Raw genomic sequence first — 20,058 nt, forward strand, 5'->3', positions numbered from 1 at the left:
CCCCCAAAACTATTTGAACTCATCATTGGCCTTCTCTTATCGGTTCAGCCAAGGGAGCACATAACTTTACTTCAAATCAGCATGAGCTCCCAGAAAAAGAGGAACATTTGCATGTGACAGATTAAAGAATCCAGTGTCAACTGGCCCTTCTGTCTCCATGGTCTGCATGACTGTATCCATTCAGTAGCAAATGTTGAGAAGTAATTATCTTTCTACTAACTTACTTTCAAATGCCAGAAGCTATAAATATTTCCATGGGAGTGAAGCAGCTTAGAGAGGTGTAAAAGGAAAGAAAAAAGGAAGAGAATAGGTGTCATCTGTTGCCAGCCATTGACTAGTCCATATGGGCACATCATTTAACCACAAGGTCCCTCAGTTTCCTCCTGGACTTATTAGGTCTCTTCCAACTCTGAATTCTCTGTTACAGTAATTAAAGATAAATAGTTTTTGTTTTATCATAAGATTTATGAGATTAAATGACATCAGTGTTCAGTCCTGGCCAGTAAACAGCAACCAAGGAAAACAGAACATCAGTGATGAGTAATGGTTTTCAAGAAATGCTCATTGAAATAATGACAGAAAGCATCTGACTAGAACTCAAGAAAAATGAATGTTAATAAACTATAGAGAGGGCTCAAGAGTACATATCTGAGAAAGAAGCAAGAATAATCAGCCTAAGGCATTCTGCCTCACTTACCCCACATGCTGAAATGCCCCTATAACTTTACTTCTTGAACCACAGTAAGCATATTCTGGGAGTGTCTTGGATTGATTCAACTATTCTCAAATATACTAAATAACATAAAATTTATGGGCAGTGCAATTATCTTTTAGTACTTGAATAAATTAATTTCAGTGGGGTGGATCTTGAAGAGTTTTCCCATAGCAGTATATCATAGAATTGCATTCTAAGTAATTTGTTGTGAAATTGGTAAAAGTCTACATTTCCTCCTCTGAAATTCTGTAGTCTATAGCATAGAATTTAACACTATTATGTAGGAGCATTATTTGTACATGAGTGTTGTCACCACATGTACTTGTAAGTTCCCTCATGGCAGTTAACAAATTTGGTTCTTTTTTGTTACTCTTACCAGGACCTAATCCCAAGTCTGGTCAAGGGGTTATCATTCCAGAAGCTTATACTGATTATCTCTCACTAATACTGAGTCAAGAAACTAGTGAAAATAAACAACAGACATTTGGGGAAAGACTACTCTGAAAGTCATAATTTCCTAAATTCCCCTTCTGTGCTAAACCATTGCAGAGATGACTTTGAAGAAGTCTTTGATGGAGTCTTTTGGCACAGTCACACCAAAGACCAAAGACTCACTTCATTTATTTTATATACTTTTGTTGCTTCTTTCCCCATTATATGATATGGTTCAAAGTTTGCCTTTGGTTCTTTCTCTTGTTAATAGAATATATATGCTCCCTCTTGCGTATACAGAGTACTGTCAATAAAATCATTAGCTTTATTGTGAAACTCACATTTTTCTGGGGATTTGAGACACATATTTTAGTTTGTAGGATCTCACCAACAAGAAAAATGACAGAATTCAGATAATCAAAATGCAGGAGTCTTCTAATTCACCATCTTGTATGTATGTATGTTGGGGGATGGGGTGATGTATGAATGCTATGTGACTTTGGAAAATCACTTCACCTTTCTGGCTTCAGGGGTCACATACATCAGGTTGGGATTATAATCCTTATCAATCATTTGTGATGGTTGTGAGATTCAGATAAGAAAAGTGCTAAGGTGCAAAGGAATCTGTAAAACTGAACAATGTCTACTAACATTTTAGCATACTTATTACACATGATTATTTGTTGTCTATACAATTTTGTCTCTATTATATCATACTGTTAAAAAAAGTTAAAGTCTATACTTTAGTGTCAGACATCTATGGGTGCAATATCTCATTCTCTCACTATGTCATCTTGAGTAAGTTGTTCAAGTTCTATGAACCTAAGTCTCCTTTTCTGTGAAATGGGAATAGGAATGAATGAGTTTTCTGGAGGATTAACTGAGATAATGCATGCAAATCACTTAGTCTGACACAGACTAAGGACTGAAATATTAGATATTATCGACTGGGAAAAGTAAGTGGCAAGAATAAACCTGATAAAAATCTCCATAAACAGCAAGTTTGAAAAGCAAGAGTTACCTTTTATGTTTTCAATTAATGAAATGCCCTAGGTATATCCAAAGTCTGGAGGGACAAGGAAAAGTTCCTCAGAAATTCAGTAACAGATTGTTCCTAGGCGTGTTGGAACCTTGAAGGAGCCAAGGAGATTCTAGTGTCTCCTTGGATAACCTGCCCTTTTGGGAGTCCAAGTCAACTTCAGAGTATTGGGTTCTCCCATGTCCACTCCAGGCACCATGGGAACATAAGAAGGAACAGTTCAACCCCATTAAGTCAAACACTTCAGACTCAATCCCTTCCTTCTTATTCTTTCTCACCATGCAAACAATGTCAGTATCATCTTTTTGGGCCTCTGTGAGGCTTGCATAGAGCAAAGCAGCAAAAACCACGGGAAATAGTTCACTGAAATGCAAAGGTGCAGACCAGGGGCTCCTTTTATCTAGTAATTGTCTCATAGCTCACAATTACCATCTATGCCAATTAGCACAAGATAAATGTCTTTCCATGTGGTAAGAACTGAAAGACAGCTGCTTATTTACTACTAGTCATTTGTGCATCCGTGATTGTCTGAGGTTTTTCATCTATTCCTTCACCCAGGGTAGAAACATTTAATAACAAATAAAAAGGTATTCCTGTGACTAACACAAATTAGGATGTGAAATATGGGTCAGCATGTAACTCTGACTGTTATTCTATTGCCCATTAGCAAACTTGCAATTGCATTACCCAGCATAGCTCCCTGAAGATCTAAGAGAAATAATGATGTGGGTGAACCATAGTGAAATATTAGAGAGAAAATGATGAAGAAGGGAGCTTCAGGGAGGTGGAAAGAGCAGAGCTGCAGCAAGGAAATGTGTATTAGACAGTAAATTATGCTTCAATTTTAATCTTTCCACCTACTCTCCTTATGGTCTCTCCATGTGGCTCATTTTTGCTCTGACTTTTAAGTTAAGTAACTTAAAATTGTAAATTGGAAAGAATTTTGCTTTGTGAAAGAACATAAAGTCAGATGCTTATAAAGAGGCTCAGAGGTCAAATTTGATGATTGTTCATGACATCAACTGAGAAAGAGGCCTTAAGCAAAGTCCTTGCTCTCCGAGTTCCCACACCTGCTTCCTATTCCCACTGAAGGTCTTAGCATCTGATTATAAGCACATTATAACTGCAGTTAAGGACCTGGGTATTTCAGAACCCCAAGTTTGTTATTATTTGAAAGAGATTTAGCATCATGGAGCAAGTAGCCTATCATATAGTGTGCTGGTTTGGATATATTATGTCCCCCCAAAAGCCATATTCTTTAATGCAATCTTGTGGGGGTAGACTGATTAGTCTGTTGATTAGGATGGAACCTCTGATTGAATTATTTCCATGGAGGTGTAGAACCCACCCACTCAGGGTAGGGCTTGATTAGTTCACTGGAGTATTTAGGAGCGCTAAGAGAGATCCAGATGCTTGCTAACGCTGAGAGATGCTTGGAGATGCAGACAGAAGGACATTTGAAGATGCCAAACTAAGAGATGAAGCCCAGAGTTTGCTCCAGAGAAGCTAAGAGTGGACTCCCATACACTTAGACAGAGAAGTTGACTGGAATTAGAAACTGAAAGCAATGTAACCCAGGAGCAAAGGACCAGCAGATGCCTGCCATGTGCCTTCCCAGCTAACAGAAGTGTTCTGGATGCCACTGACCATTCTTCAGTGAAGGCATCCTCTTGTTGATGCCTTAGTTTGGATACCTTTTATGGCCTTAGAACTCTAAATTTGTAACCAAATAAACCCCCTTTATAAAAGCCGATCTGCTTCTGGTTATTTTGCATAATAGCAGCTCTAGCAAGCCAAAACATATACTAAAGAGGAGAAATTCGAGACATAGAACAGTAAGTAATGAGCTCTTAGACCTTCAAACGTTTTTAAGTTGGAAAACAGTTGCAGATCTTTTCTTCCCCTTTCCTTTAATTTAGAGGTTTCTGTTAGAGAATTTAGGTAGGCAAATTCTTGCAGCATATTTTGATTCAAGAAATTCATCCTTAACACAATAAATTTTACAAAACCAAGAAATGATACCCAAACAAATTTCAAAAGCATACCTATATGTGATTATATAGTATATGTATGTGTGTCAACATATACAGTGCATGTGAATATATATGTATGTGAGTATGTGTATGAGTATAGAAGTGTGTATGAGAGCATGAGTTATGTGAGGTGTGAATGTTGAGTGTACAATGTGCAAGTACGTGAGAATGTGTTTGAGTGTGAGTGTATGTATGCAAGTATATGTGAGTATGTGTGTATATCTGAATTTGTGTGTCTGTATGTGAGGGTGTGTATCTGATCATGGATCATAATTCAGCTGCTAGTTATTACCCATGACCTCTCTGACCTTGTAAAGCTCATGTGACATAATGTGTGTGATAATGCTTTGTGAAGTCTCCAGTACTATACAAGCATATTTCATTATTATGGATATAATAATATGTAAAACATACACAATGTTAGAGCTTTAACAGTGGCACAGTACTGCACATCAATCACCATATTCTCTGAATGCCCACAATGTGGTCAGCTAATGCAGTATAAGACCTATATATCTGAAAGATCTTTTACATTTCTAATTCATAAGGTTTTTTTTCCTAAAATTTCTGAAAAGGCAACTCCAATACCATTAAACATGAGCCCCCTGTCTGTTCTTTATTTTCCCTCCTGACTTGGCACCAATAACAGTAGCCATTCTTGCTAAGGATTTCCCATTAATATTTCACAGTTTTGAAACAAGTACCTCTCTCTGTATGGAAAACTAGAACTGAGAGATGTTCTGCACTTGTGAAGGTGCTTTAAAAAGGTTGGTTCTTACTTCTCAAAAACATATATTCAATATAATATTCCAGGAAAGTACATCTTCTTTTACGTTACCTCTTGAATTCTAAAGCAAAGTCCTTTTGCTAGCAATCCTTTTAGGGGAATTAAAGCTTACTCTAGTTCTCATCTATCTTTGAGAACCCAGGTGGCGTGACTATATCTGCACAGAACATAGATAGGGCTATTCTGGGGCATGTGTAGCTCACTCTCAAAAACAACCACCAAAGCAAAAAATGAACAAATGAAAGATAGTTTTTAAATGAGGGAGGGACCCCACCTTCTTAGGGGATTTAGCCTAGCTTTAAGGGTCATTAAATACCAGCGCATTCTTGTGTATTTAATAAGATGGAATACTTTGGATTGAGCTGAGTCAATATTAAACCCTTTGATTTTCTAAAATGTCACATTTTGTATAAACTGGGGATGTTTAGGAAGAAGATGGCAAGTTCTGCCTGTACTTTTAGTTTCCTTTTTCTTAGATGAAATATGAAGTCTGATAGTTTGACCAGAATCCAGGAGAAATGCTACCCTGAAACGTGGTTAAGTTTACAGTTGGTATTGGAAGACTGCTGCTGAGTTTTGAGCACAATGCTGAATTATGTCAGTGTTCCCTTGGACCTTTAATCATCCCTTTGCTGCATGTAAAGTCTTTGTCGATGACTGTGTGTGTGTGTGTGTGTGTGTGTGTGTGTGTGTGTACACTTATACATATAATTTAAGAAATTCAGGGCTTGAAGGGACTGAGAGCTCCTCAGAACTCCATGCAAAATAGATTCTTAGTAAATACTTGCTTATTAACTTCCTGGTTAGTCCCAAGGTCTTTAATTTTTTGAGACATACACTTCTTTGAAAATTTGATGGAATAATTCCCTAGGAAAAAAAAAAACATGTGAATACCTTGACAGTTTCACATAAAATACTAGGGAATTAAGGTGTGCCTAAAGCCTTGCTATGGATACACAGGGGTTCTTGAAGCTCCAAATACACATCCACCTCCCCAACCAGTTCAATCCCTTTTGCACACAATGAGAAACTGAGGCCAAGAGGTCAAAAGAGTAAAGAAGCCCTGGTGTGAAATAATAGAGGAACTAAGGGCCCTGTGACAAGCTAAAGAGTAACTTATCCCTGGAAAGGGGGTCCTTATTTCATTCCAGCCAATTATTGGCATGTGGGAAAGCAAGCCCAATGCCATCAGAATTTCTTATGTGACAAGAGAAGTCTCAAATATTATTCATTTAAATATAAAATTCTGACTACTAATTCCAGTTATTTTTAAAATATTGGGCTGGCCAAGCTGTCCTAACCTACCATTTCTGCTTTTAGACCAATGGTTTGTTGTCCCTCTTCCAAAAATTATATGTTCAGATTGTTTCATTCATATAGCAAATATTCATTAAACTTTATTACATTCAAAATCCTGGGCCAAGCTCTTTGAAAAGTACAAACATGAATAAAGAATACTTCATATCTCTGAACTTAATACAGGGATCTTGGTACATAATCCACAAAAGCCAATCATGAAGGTGTTTATGTGGAGAAAGCAATTTAGCAACATGAAATAAAAACATTTTGTCCTGGGTTCTCTGAAGGTTTACTTAAAATTCTACGTGTTAGCCATCTTGACCTTGCAGGCAGCAGGGTTATACTTCCTGTAGAGTCTACAGTTTTTCTCTCATTGCCTTGTCTGGATTCTTCTTTAGACAACTATTGATTTGGTGGAGAAACTGGAGAGGAATACATGCTCCTGCAGGTACGAGAAGCCCTGTGGAGAGAGACGTGAGAGCAAAACGAAGAAAACTGTCTTCAATCCTAAATCCTTCCTTTAACTGCTCCATAGCACATTGGTCCAACAGCAGCTACAGATAGATTCCTTTCTAGTCAGAATCCTCACAATAATCGTAGTATATACACAGGCCACTCTAAAGATGAAAATGTCCAATTTGTTCACATTTTAAAAGCTGTCATTTTTAAATTCAACCCTGTGATGCCTTTCCTATAGATTATAGTTAAAATAAGTGTCTGTGAATGGGATTTCTTCGAGCTGAATGTATATATTATTGCATGTGTGTGTGGGTGTTTATTCCTTTCATGTTTCTAGTTGTGTGAGTTTTCCTTGCTTTCCCAGGATATATGCTGAGTTGTTTAAAGCCCTTAGAGACAATCTCCAAAAGTCGATGTTGCCAAAGTTGCCTTAAATACTCTAATTATATTATCTCTCCTGTTTTTACTCCCTATCATTAGAACAAACCAGTTCTCACCTTGTAGAGTACACAATAGTGTTTGACTCAGGAGTATGAAGCAAGAAAACCTAGAAGGATTAAGGGGAGGTGAAGCAAATGAAGTAGGGAGGAGGTTTAGGAAATACCTCACCCAGGGAATTTAGAACCTGTAGGGAAATTAGCATTGGAAATGTAAATGAAGTTAGGGAAATTAAGAGAATTAACTAGCTTAGAGGGATTTATATAAAAATAAAGAGAGGATCACTGAAAACCTTTGGGATCTGCTTCCCTTCAGCAGAATTAAAGATGATTTTGTTCTAGATGCCTGTGTGTGTGTGTCTGTGTGTGTCTGTGTGTGTGTGTCTGTGTGTGTCTGTGTTTCTCATGTTTTGCTGCTACTTCTAATTGAAGATATTGGACCAGAAAGTACGAATTGTTTGCAGAGCCTATATTTGCTTTCTGTAATGAGAACTGCACATGGCCATAGTCTCATACCTACCCCAGTAAGTTTGCTACCTGTTTGCTATCTTGCCATTTACTTTGTTAATGTGGAAGGTGACTGGCTTGCATCCAAGGGGAACCTGCCCATCCTTTTTAGGTTTTCTGATGCATACAGATACCATGTCAGAAATTATTATTTTTGTGTATGTTCCATTTGTATTGGCTGGACATGTTTTTTTGGGTTGGCTGTTCTTTAGTAATGGATGAAAGTGTAAAATAAGAGAGCTTTGAGATGTATTGTCTAAACAAAAAACAAAAAACAAACAAACAAACAAAAATTAAGACCACCAAACAAAGAAGGAAAATAAATGTGAACGAAAACCTGGGCAAACAAATGCATTCTGCCAGTTTGACCTGATTCAATACTTACTGTGTGCCTTGTGGCCAAACTGGGTAGAGGAGGTGAGAAATAAAATTAAGTACTCTGAATTCAGGTGCACTTAAGCTTGAAGCCAGCACACCCACCTACTGCATGTGTGACCTTGGAATTTCCTCTTTCTAAACCTCAGTTTCAAGACCTAGAAAAGGGGGTCAATTATATTCATTGAATTGTTGTGAAAATTAAATGCAACTAAATGAGATCATACAAGCAAACAATTTAGCTTATGGTAAATGTGTGTATGTTTGTGAAACAGAGGGAGTGTAACAGTGAGAGAGCTCAAGCAAGCATGTATGCTAACCAGCTAACAAAACGTAAAAGAAGTTTGAAGAATCACTTTCTACTTTCCACTGAAACATAAACAGGAAAAAAGTTTACCAAAGAGAAGGACCTGGGAAAATGAGAGTTAGCAGGTGAAAACTATGAGTCTGGAGTTGATTTACACATTTTTAAATTTAATCCTCAATAACTCTCTTAGAATGTATAATTTTGTTTCTATTATACAGAAGGGGGTTGCTGAGGAAAATAGTTATTAAGCTATTTGCCCTTGATGACACAGCTAGTGTCAGGAAAATTTCTCAAAGACTTTGAAATGGGTCAAAAATATTACTGTGTATTTTCAGTGGAAAATTAGGTTTTGTCTAGTTTGTGGAGATTATCTGCTTTTATTTGGTTTGTGCCTTTCATTGTTTTTGAGCTGTTGGGTAACTCTGAATTATAGGTAACTAATGGGAATGCGAATGATTTGTGTCCAGAGACATGCAATTGAATTCTGTCTTATGAAGGGACAATTGATTTCTTGCCCCTTCCACACCTGACAGAAAAAGCCAGTTGTGCATCTACTTGTAAATTCATTTCACCATTCCTGTTTGCATATATGTATGCAGTATTTTTAATTCTCCTTTGAAACAGTTGTAACATCTTACTGGTTCCCTCATTACTTAATCAGTTAAATAAATCTTTGAAACAAGTTAATTTCATATTTATGTAGGAGTCATGATTTTACTTTTTAAAATATTTATCCTTTAAGACCTGCAGATTTTGGTGTCAGGATTTGAACCTAGATCTAATGTCAGAGCAAATATATTCTGTTAAGTCTCCTGAGAAAAAGAGTAGGAATTAAAAAGGCAAAGAATAGAGGGAAAAATTCAATTTAACCTACTCTTTCAGTCTAAAATAATGGCAGCTCAATAAACCTATCCTTTAGTTTACTGAGACAACAGAAACTGTTACAGATTCCCACTACCAAAAACCCTTTGTGTTTCTTAATATGAAATAACAGTCCAAGGGAGTCTAGAACTGAGAGAAAGGTGTAAATTATATGTAAATGATGGCAGCCACTATTCAGCTTCTCTGAGTCAATCCTCTATGACACCATGAAAACACTTTTCCATAATTGCCTCAAGGCTTAAAGAAAGATGTAAAATATCTGTGTTGAATCAAAACACATGAAAAGGTTTAAGAATGAAGAATATTCTGGTAGTATATAATCCTAAAATAGTTCCCGAAGAGCTCACCTCTGGTCATAACTATTCATGGCTATTCATATTCTAAATCTCATTCTACATCTCATCTGATGATTCACTTTTGTTATTGAACTTCTTTGTAAAGTTCTTTTAAGAACAACACAACCAAATCTTTAAAAGGGTCTTAGCCAATTTCTTCTCAACATGGATTTTAAGGAGTTTGCCCAGTTACATCTCTATAACTTAAAATCCCTAAATCTAATGGGATCTATAATTTAATTTTAATTTTCAATTTAAAATTTAATTTAAGATTTAATTTTAATTTTCTTTTCCTTCTTTTAACTAGTCAACTCTTTTGTTCTTCCCCCACACAGACAATCTCAAGGATGTTACCATCATTTTGCCTAAAGCATGCACAGACCCCATCTTTTAATTTTAAATTTTGTTTGAATTCCAATTACATTTTAGTTGCTAGCATTGAAAAAATATTTAACTTTTGGCATCAGTTTCCTCATTTGTCAAATAAGAGTGTTTTACAGAATGTGTGTGCATGGAGGGTGTTGGTGTGTGTGTATTTTTCCCTTGTTAAATATTTCAATTATTGATCAGGGTACTACCTGTGTATGTGATGGGGCATGTTCCCTTCCATACTAAACCTCTCCTCTGTGACCAAACTTAAATACCAACAACCTAGAAAAAATTCAAAATTACAATTGTCAGACATATGATAGAAAAAATAAAACATGGTAGTACATGAAATCGGTTAAATAAACCATGCTGTAGACACTTTGTTCTGAGGCAATGTAATTAACATCAAAATATTTTATCAAAATGGAAAATGAGAACAAAACCATCATGTGGCAGGCTGGGCCACTACTACATCAATGTGTGTAGCGGCTGTGCTATATCCAGTTGACTGGAAGTGAAGGTATAAGAATACCCTGTAGACACCTGTGTACAGTATATGTGAGTTCTTTTGGGATTGTCTTGATGTATCAACAAGAATGTTCAAGATTTTAAAAACTGGTTTATTAACTCTGAAATAAAATATAAATAAATATTTAATGAAATGCCTGCCAATTCTATATCATAACAATTTTATTCATTTTTAAATTTTATTAGTTTTCAACTTTGTTTTCTTAATTGCTGATTTTGGATTCTTAAAAAAACATAAATTTGGAAATAATCTGCAGGTTAGAGTTTCTTATTTTCAATGATAATTGTCATGAAAATATAGTTAACTTTAAGTCATGACTTGTCTCTAGCCACATAATTTCAAATGCAATTTTGGTACAACCTTTTAATTTTTTACTTCAAATATTATATTTATATTATATTTAATGTGGGATTTTGGTGCATTTTAATGTATTTGGTAGGATGTGGAAGATGTAGAAGGGGGCCTCCAAAAATAAAAGAGCCTAGGGCTTCCCTGGGTCTTAAATCAGCTCTGGCACTGCCCTTGAGGAAATTCCTTCTAGACTGGTTTGGATATATAATTAGGGTGATCAACCACCCAGTTTTTCTGAGTCTGAGGGTTACTGGGATATGGACTTTGAGTAAAACACCAGGAAAGTCCCATTGCAAACTGGAGTGAAATGGTCACTCTATATTGAAATCGTAGGATCTCTCTGGGGCTGGTGAAAGCACCACGATTATGCTGAGATGTATCCCAACCAAGTACTGCCTCTACCCATTGACACACTTGTTCCTATGTAAGTTCAGACACCTGTTTCAGTGCTTAGTTCCTACTTCTCTACTTTCTCAGCTCAGTGCTTAGATCTACCTGAGCTCTAATTACTTAGCTCACCATTAAATCTCTGGACATGTCATTTGTTTCCTCCTACTATGTTCTAGTCTTTCAGACCAGTTTCACTCTGACCTCTGAAATCAGTACAGGATTTCTTTTTTTCCCAATCTTCCCCATGAGGAACCTAAGCAAGCAAGGAAACTTAGCCAGGTTTTGTTCTCATCCATCATCATCATCTATCCCTAGGTCAACTGGGTAGCCATTAGAATGCAGCTTTGGGGACCGAGACTAACAAATAGGTCAAAATAGATCCATCTGTTTTGAAGAATGTGCTACTAATGTTTCTTGGTATCAAGGAAGTATGTATATTTTTCTCTAATCCAAAGGACAGGGGACAAATTTTACAAAATGCCAGTGTTTACAGAAAACATTGCTTAACTGTGTGGCGATTATGGCTGAAAGGGTGAATAAGTTAATAGTGTACTTTGGTCATTAAAATGAAGTTAACTTCATAAATACTTAATTAAAATGTGTAAAATAAATGCATTAACCATAATTAATTTAAATTATAACCTAGATGTGCAAATTTATTGCAATGAATTGTTATCTTTTTCTTTTTCAATTTTTGTCAATTATTAAATGGTTAGTGATGTTTATAATATCTATTGAAAGAAAAGAACTGTGTTGTTCTTCAAGGATTAGAAATTTTTAATACTTTAATATTTGTATTACCTGGTGACATTGGATCTGTCAAGCCTATTGATGAACTATTTTCTGAAAATATGATGAACTGTTTCAAGAATTCTATTTGTAGTAGCCAATATTTCAAATTTGATGTCACTTACTTTTTTTTTTATCTCAATGAAAATATTGTTAAACCAATTGATCTAAGAAAAATCACACCCGAAAGTTTCAGTCACATCCTTCTCTCTTAGAGTTTACAGGGAACTTTCTGTTTGGTGCAAGTTTTTCAAGTCTGTTTCAGAGTTCATATAGTTAGATGGCTGTTAATTAAGAAAATTCTAGCAGATTTAGTTGCTTCCCAGAATCATGGCATATATTACTTCAACCTGAAGATTCAGCTCCTCAGCTCCACATAGTCTTTTTATTTTTTTGAACTTTTTATGTTCAAACTTAAGGGATATTTGCAAAAAGAATACAAACCCTATAGAGAGAACTTCAGGGTATCTCCAACACCCCCAGACACCCAGATCCACTAACTTCAACATTTTTGCCACCTCTGCCTGACAGCCCTCCTTGCATACCTCCCCCCACATCCTTCCTTCCCTCTCTCCCTCCTCTCTCTCTATTTTTTGGACATTTACGAGCATGTTGCATACATCATACTCCTTGAATACATAAAACTTCCCTATACATTTCACATGAACAAGGAAATTCACTTATGTATTCACCTTAAATGCAGTTATAAGGTTCAAGATATTTAAATTTATAGAAAGCGTGCATTTTATATTCCAATTCTTTCTTGTGTCTCAGTAATATCCATTTTTGCTTTTTGTCCTACATTCTTAGACTCCATCCAGTATCATGTATTGCATTTCATTGTCATTATCTCTTCAGTTTCTTTTTCTCATTTTTAATTATGGAAATACATATACAACATAAATCTTCCCATCCTGATGCCTCCCATTCAGTGTGATTAATCACATTCTCAATGTTGCAGTATCCTTACCCACCATCCCTTCTAGAACTTTCCCTTTACTCCAAACAGAAACCCTACACACACTCATTTTGCTTTAACATCCAATTTCCTCTTCCCTCCACCCCTGAAAACCTGTACTGTACTTTCTATCTCTATAATTTGCATATTCCCTGTTACTATCTTTGTAATTACCATGTGGCTTAAATTTGACTTCCTGTATCTATAACAATTTCATTTCCTTTGATAACAACTTAACTTCAAAAACATACATAAACTGTGTTTCTATACTCCTGTCCCCACTTTTATGCACTTCTTTTCACAAATTATATACTTACATATTACGAGTTCAAAGCCATTGATTCATCATTACATTGTATGCATTTGCCTTTTATATCATGTAGGAAGTAAAATTGGAGTTACACATCAAAAATATAATAGCACTGGTATGTATATTTACCCTTTTCATTATTTTTACCAGAGATTTTTTATTTCTTCATGTGGCTTCAGTCAATTGCCTAGGGTCCTTTCCTTTCAACCTGCAGAACTCCCTTTAGCACTTCTTGGTAGGGCCAATCTAGTGGTGGCAAAGTCCCTCAGCTTTTGTTTATCTGGCAATGTCTTAAACCCTCCCTCATTTTTGAAAGACAGTCTTGCCAGATAGAATTCTTGGTTGGCAATTTTTGCTTTCCATACTTTTAAAATGTCTTCCCACTTCCTTCTTGCCTGTATGGTTTCTAATAAGAAAGTGGCACTTACTGTTACTGAGGCTCCCTTGTAGTGACATGTTGCTTCTCTTTTGAGGCTTTCAGAATTCGCTTTATCTTTGGCCTTCTACAGTTTATTATAACATGACATAATGTGGGTCTCTCTGGTTTAACCTGTTTGTAGATTGTTGAGCATTTGGATGTATATATTCATGTCTTTTGTTAAATTTGGGAAGTTTTCAGCCATTATTTCTTTGAATAGTCTCTCTTTCTGCTTCTGGGACTTGCACAATGTATTTATTCTTATGCTTGTCACAGCTTCCTTAAGCTCTTTTACTTTTTGTTTTTTTCCTCCTTCCTGCTCCTCAGATGGGATGATTTCAATTGTCTTATCTTCCAGGTCACTGATCCTTTCTTCTGCTAGTTCTAATCTGCTGTTGAACTCCTCTAGGGGTTTTTTAGTTTCTGTTACTGTGGTCTTCAGCTCTGTTTGGTTCCTTTTCCTAGTTTCCATCTCTCTGTATTTTATTTGTGATCATCTAGCATGTCTTGCTTTAGCTCTTTGAACTTGTTTAGGACACAGGGCAGGTTCTGGGACAGCAAGTACCCAAGCCACCACCAGACTGATTGGGCCAAATATACATGATCCCAGTGTGTACACAAAGGTTACTACTGGGCACTCTCTTGGACTGGGACAGGATCGCACATGAGAAGCATGGGCCAGTTTTATGCAGAGCCATGAAGGGGATTGGGAGAGGCCACCCAGGACAGCATGAGATGCTGCTGCTTTTACTTGGTCTTTTCCTTGATTTGGTGCTCACTCTGTTACTGCAATCCTTTATCTGTTTTCTAGAGCTTTAAAAAAGAGGTTTTTGCCAGTTCTTGCTGGTAGTGCAAAGCCTGGATTAGGGGACAGGGCCCTGAAGTTTATGCCATCTTGATCAGGGCCTCCCCCTACTCTCAATTTGGTAAAAATCAATTCTGACATATTTGATCCCCTGCTACTCCAGCAAACAATCTCTAATTAATCTGCTGTAGGTTTGGAAATGTTAAGTTTGTAGTGAAAGTATAGGTCCTTACATGTACATCAGGCTGTGGCTTTCCCCAAAACTCCCATTGTGTGTTACACAAGTTATTTTTTCTTGTGTATTCCCCCCAGGTCTCTGGAACTAGAGACCCTGCTTGATGCCAGCTCAATTGGGAGTTCTGCCAATCTGCCTGACCTTGAATTGTTTTCCCCAAAAGAATATTTTCTGTAATCTTGGGTTTTGTCTTTTCTGGGTTAGATATACTTTTCTGATCACAGTGATGATGGTAGGATTTACCAGCATTGCCATCGCTCAAGAAGTCTTCTGCTGTGGTTCCAGCACCCAAACTATTTCTTCAAGTCTAGGTAACTGTTCACCTTATACTGCCCTTTTCGGAACTTGGCATCTCAGGTTGCTGGTCTTCCAAATTGAGGTGCATCACTATAGGAAGTTGATTTCTGAATCTCAAACTTGCCTGGTCTTTATTTCTCTCTCCTCTCTCTTTTCATGGTAATCAGAGTACTAGGATCAGAGAGCCTGAGTTATATGTGATACATGTAGGATTTTCTAGCTGTGTAAAACTTGTTAAGCTATTTAAACTCTGAGCCACATTTTCCTCATGTGGAAAGAATAATCCCTAGAAAGTTATTTTACAGATGAAATGAGGTGGTATATATAAGTAGCCTTTTCTAATCTCTAAAATATTAGCTTTTTTTTTTATTAAATTCAGTTTTATTGAGATATATTCACATACCATACAATCATCCATGGTGTACAATCAATTGTTCACAGTACCATCATATAGTTGTGCATTCATTACCCCAATCTATTTTTGAACACTTTCCTTAAACCAGAAAGAATAAGAATAAGAATAAAAAATAAAAGCAAAAAAAAGAACACCCAAATCATTCCCCTCATCCCACACTATTTTTCATTTATTTTTTGTCCCCATTTTTCTACTCATCCATCCATACACTGGATAAAGGGAGTGCAATCCACAAGGTTTTCACAATCACTCTGTCACCCCTTGTAAGCTACATTGTTATACAATTGTCTTCAAGAGTCAAGGCTACTGGGTTGGAGTTTGATAGTTTCAGGTATTAACTTATAGCTATTCCAATACATTAAAACCCAAGAAGGGTTATCCGTATAGTGCGTTAGGAATTTCACCAGAGTGACCTCTTGACTCCGTTTGAAATCTCTCAGCCAGTAAAACTATTTTGTCTCATTTTGCATCCCCCTTTTGGTCAAGAAGATGTTCTCAATCCCAAGATACCAGGTCCAGATTCATCCCCGGGAGTCATATCCTGTGTTGCCAGAGAGATTTACACTCCTGGGAGTCAGGTCCCACGTAGGGGGGAGGGCAGTGATTTCACCTGCTGAGCTGTCCTAGCTAGAGAGGGCCACATCTGACCAACAAAGAATTACTCAGGGGGAGACTCTTAGGCACAATTATAAGCAAGTTTAACCTCTCCATTGCAGTAATGAGCTTCTTAAGGGCAAGCTCCAAGATAGAGGGCTTGGCATACCAAACTGTCAGTCCTCAATGTTTGTGAGAACATCAGCAACAATCCAGGTGAGGAAGTCCAACACTTAGGCATTTTCCTCCAGCTCCTCAGGGGGCCCCTGCATATGGAGTTTTATTCTCTGTCCAAATTGATTTGGGATGTGTCACTATTTCACACTAACCTATACAAACCTACCAGATCTCACTTCCTATTCAAAGTTCCATGTAATTTCAGTGTTTGAACAAACTGACTGTACAAGTTAAATTGTTTACAAAATATAGATCCTGCACCAAATAAAAATCTCTTCCCTTGTAGCTAGTAGTAAATACCTGAAACTACCAAACTCCAACCCAGTAGCCTTGCCTCTTGAAGACAATTGTGTAACAATGTAGCTTACAAGGGGTGACAGTGTGATTGTGAAAACCTTGTGGATCACACTCCCTTTATCCAGTGTATGGATGGATGAGTAGAAAAATGGGGACAAAAACCTAAATGAAAAATAGCGTGGGATGGGGGAGGGGGTTGATTTGGGTTTTCTTTGTTTATTTTTATTTTTTCTTCTGATTTTGAGTCTTTCTGGTGTAAGGAAAATGTTCAAAAATAGATTGGGGTGATGAATGCACAACTATAAGATGGTATTGTGAACAATTGATTGCACACCATGGATGATTGTATGGTATGTGAATACATCTCAATAAAACTGAATTAAAAAAAAAGTAAATCTCAAACATTTGAGTAACAAAAAAAAATACAATGAAAAAAAAAAATTTCTTCCCTTGGTCTCACATGGAATTTGAATAAAACATTAGATATTTTCTTTTTAATTTAGCAAATATATTTGGTGCCCACAATAGACTAGGCATTACAGTAGTGATGCCAATGCAGGAATAAAGTGGAATGATCACAGTTTGAAGAATTTATATTCCACCAGGGAGGCAGAACTGTGGCGATGGCTGTGGTCAATGACAGTAGTAGTGTCTTCTATAGTAATTATGGGTCATTCTTTGCTTGCCCTTTGGCCTCTTCAGCCATGCTCCATAGGCATATATTAATCCCTTCACTAGCATCAACTTCAGGCAGAAAGACCTTCAGCTCTGAGGAGTCTTATGAAAAGTAATAGCATGATTTTTCTTGAAAGCCACTTGGTGTGAGCAGTATCTTGGATAGAGCTCCATGTTATTCTGAGGTCTGCATTGATGATTCATACCAATGCTTTTTTCTTTTTACATTGGTCTAATTAAAGTGAGATAAGGCCCATAGAGAAAAGCATGCAAGTTTTCAAAGCCAGAAGAAACAAGGTAGACAAATACATTTCTAAGTAGGTTTAAACCTAATGGTTGGCTTACTTTGATGATAATGAGAAACTTTGAGCACATGCATACATATCCTCCACACCCAGAGATGTTGTCCACACACACACACACACACACACACACACACATACACAAACATCTTCTTTGCCTTATATTTTGATGCCAGTCTTCTTCCAAGTACAATTATGTGAAATTCAAGGGAGAAATTTATCTTGAAATTACAAATGATGGCAGAAAACACTATTTATTTGAAAGACTTCCCCAAGGAGCTATTTACCTACTCAGTCTGTGTTCTTTCTTAGCTCTCTGTGGTGTTTGGCAACAAAGGGGTTATGATTCCACTTCAGCATGATCTTTGACTTTTGGTTGGGAGGTTTACACAGCATCTCTAGTGCCACGGAAAACTCCCTCCTGCAATACTGTCGAGGCTTTTGATATGTCAAAGAATGTCCGTCCCTAAGGGTATCATTGAGGGTTATGATACAAGCCTGAAAATGATCAAATACAGCATTCCAGAAGCCTTGAGGATTCCTTTTGAGGCTGCTTGCACCGGATGACTCTCTTATTTTCTCCCTTAGGTTCATTATTTTAACTCATATCTCTTGAGGTATATCTGCACACCTAGTACAGCTCAGCATGCAAAAATAATGATTTTGAAACTCACAGAATGTGTGTCCTATTATTTTCTGCAAAACTTTGCCTTCTTCACTGCAGGGCTTACCATATTTTAAATTAACACTATTAATAGCTGTTTATTGCCAAAATTAATTATGCATATTTTGCTTGAAGCCTTCATGATATATGCCAATTTCAAAAGAGTTATGAGCATTAATTAGCAAAAAGTGCATATTAAGTTACATTCCTTGATGTTGTTTTCTTTATGACCTCAGTTCCCTGCAGTACTCTAGCTCCTCTCGGCCTAGAAAATTTCTGCTTGTCCTCCAGGTGCTTCTCATGATTCATCTCTTCTAGGAAACGTGTTAATCCCTTCCTTCCCACTAAGGTTGGTTTTTATGACATGCCTCTGTGTTCCCAGAACATCCCACCCACACTTACATCATGTATTCATTTGTTTATCCATTCACTTATTCTTTCCACAAACATATATTGAATGCTTACAATGTCCCAGAATATTCTTTATTGAAATTATCTGTTTAAAATTTTCTTCCATGCAGTTTTATGTGTTTTAAATGCAAAGGTCATGTCAGAGTTATCTTTTATCCCCGGGTACTAGCCCAGTATTTGATGCATTCGATACTTAATGAATATTTGATATGAGTCACTGATAGAAGCTGTGGGATAGTCCTGCAAAGCTAACCTAATTACAAGGTTAAATGAGTCAATGATACTGTATGTTACTATTAAATCATTTGAACATTATGATTTGTAAATATAGTCAGATTCAAATTCTCCTCTATATTTTCTCTGAATACGAAGCACACTCATCACAGAAAGTTAAAGCTAAAAATGTTAGCAGTCTACATGAAAATACTAAAACCAGAGGTCTAAAACCACAGCTGTTGGACTATACACTCCTTAGAATACATTTTGTTCAACTGTTTGATAGGCCCACACAGTGTTTTAAAGAACATAAAACTAGGCAGGTGTTATGCTTATATAAGCCATGCAAACAGCTTACGAGCTATAGTCTTAAAGACCACATATGCTAAATGTAAACTTCCTGCACGTATTCAGGTTTGGGACCCCTCCTACATGGTTTTCAAAAATACAACCACATAGAAAACCTGCTACTTTGTCAGCACATCCATTCAACTGTGATAAAATTGACTTGTTTGGGCAACTTCATAGCTACCAAAAATAGGCTTTTGCCTCAGTTTTGCTAATCATTCCCAGTTAAAATCTCTTTAGGTTGAAAGAATAGTCACTAGTAAAATATTTCTTAGCAGTGTGTATTATAAGCATTCACATATAAACAAAAACATGCACATGAACATGCATGCATTTATATGTGTGCTGCTGATTCTTATAACCTGAAAAATTGTAAATTCACCTTATTGTAGTGAATATAAAATCTCTATTCATATCAGCAGATGATCTTATTCCTATTAAATTAATCAATTTACATGGAAATAACTTGTTTCAGTTCAAAAGATCAAGTAAAGTGTAGGTGCATATGGAAAACAAAAAAGGCATTCCCAAAAGAAGGAACCACATGAAGAAAGATTCAGAAATATAAAATGAGTCAGCCTATTAGCAAATGGGATGTTGAAAGAAACTGAAGTAGTTGAGGTTCTATTAAAAAGACTTTTAATAGTCTTTTAATTTGGACTGGATCTTGTTGCATAGTCATCTGTGTGTGTGTTTTTCATATTAAAAATAATTTTGTTTTAGAATGGGAATTGATAACATTGTAGAGAATAAATTTAAATAGGATGAGACTATAGCTTAGGAGATAAGTGAAAAGGAAATTGTAATAAAACTGGGAAAAAATGGTTGGCAGTAGACAGAGGAAATGGACTGAATTCGAGAGACCATTCCTTTGAAGATAAAATCAATTAAAATGGTAAGA

Source organism: Choloepus didactylus, chromosome 6 (assembly GCF_015220235.1).
Source record: "Choloepus didactylus isolate mChoDid1 chromosome 6, mChoDid1.pri, whole genome shotgun sequence".
Taxonomy (NCBI): domain Eukaryota; kingdom Metazoa; phylum Chordata; class Mammalia; order Pilosa; family Megalonychidae; genus Choloepus; species Choloepus didactylus.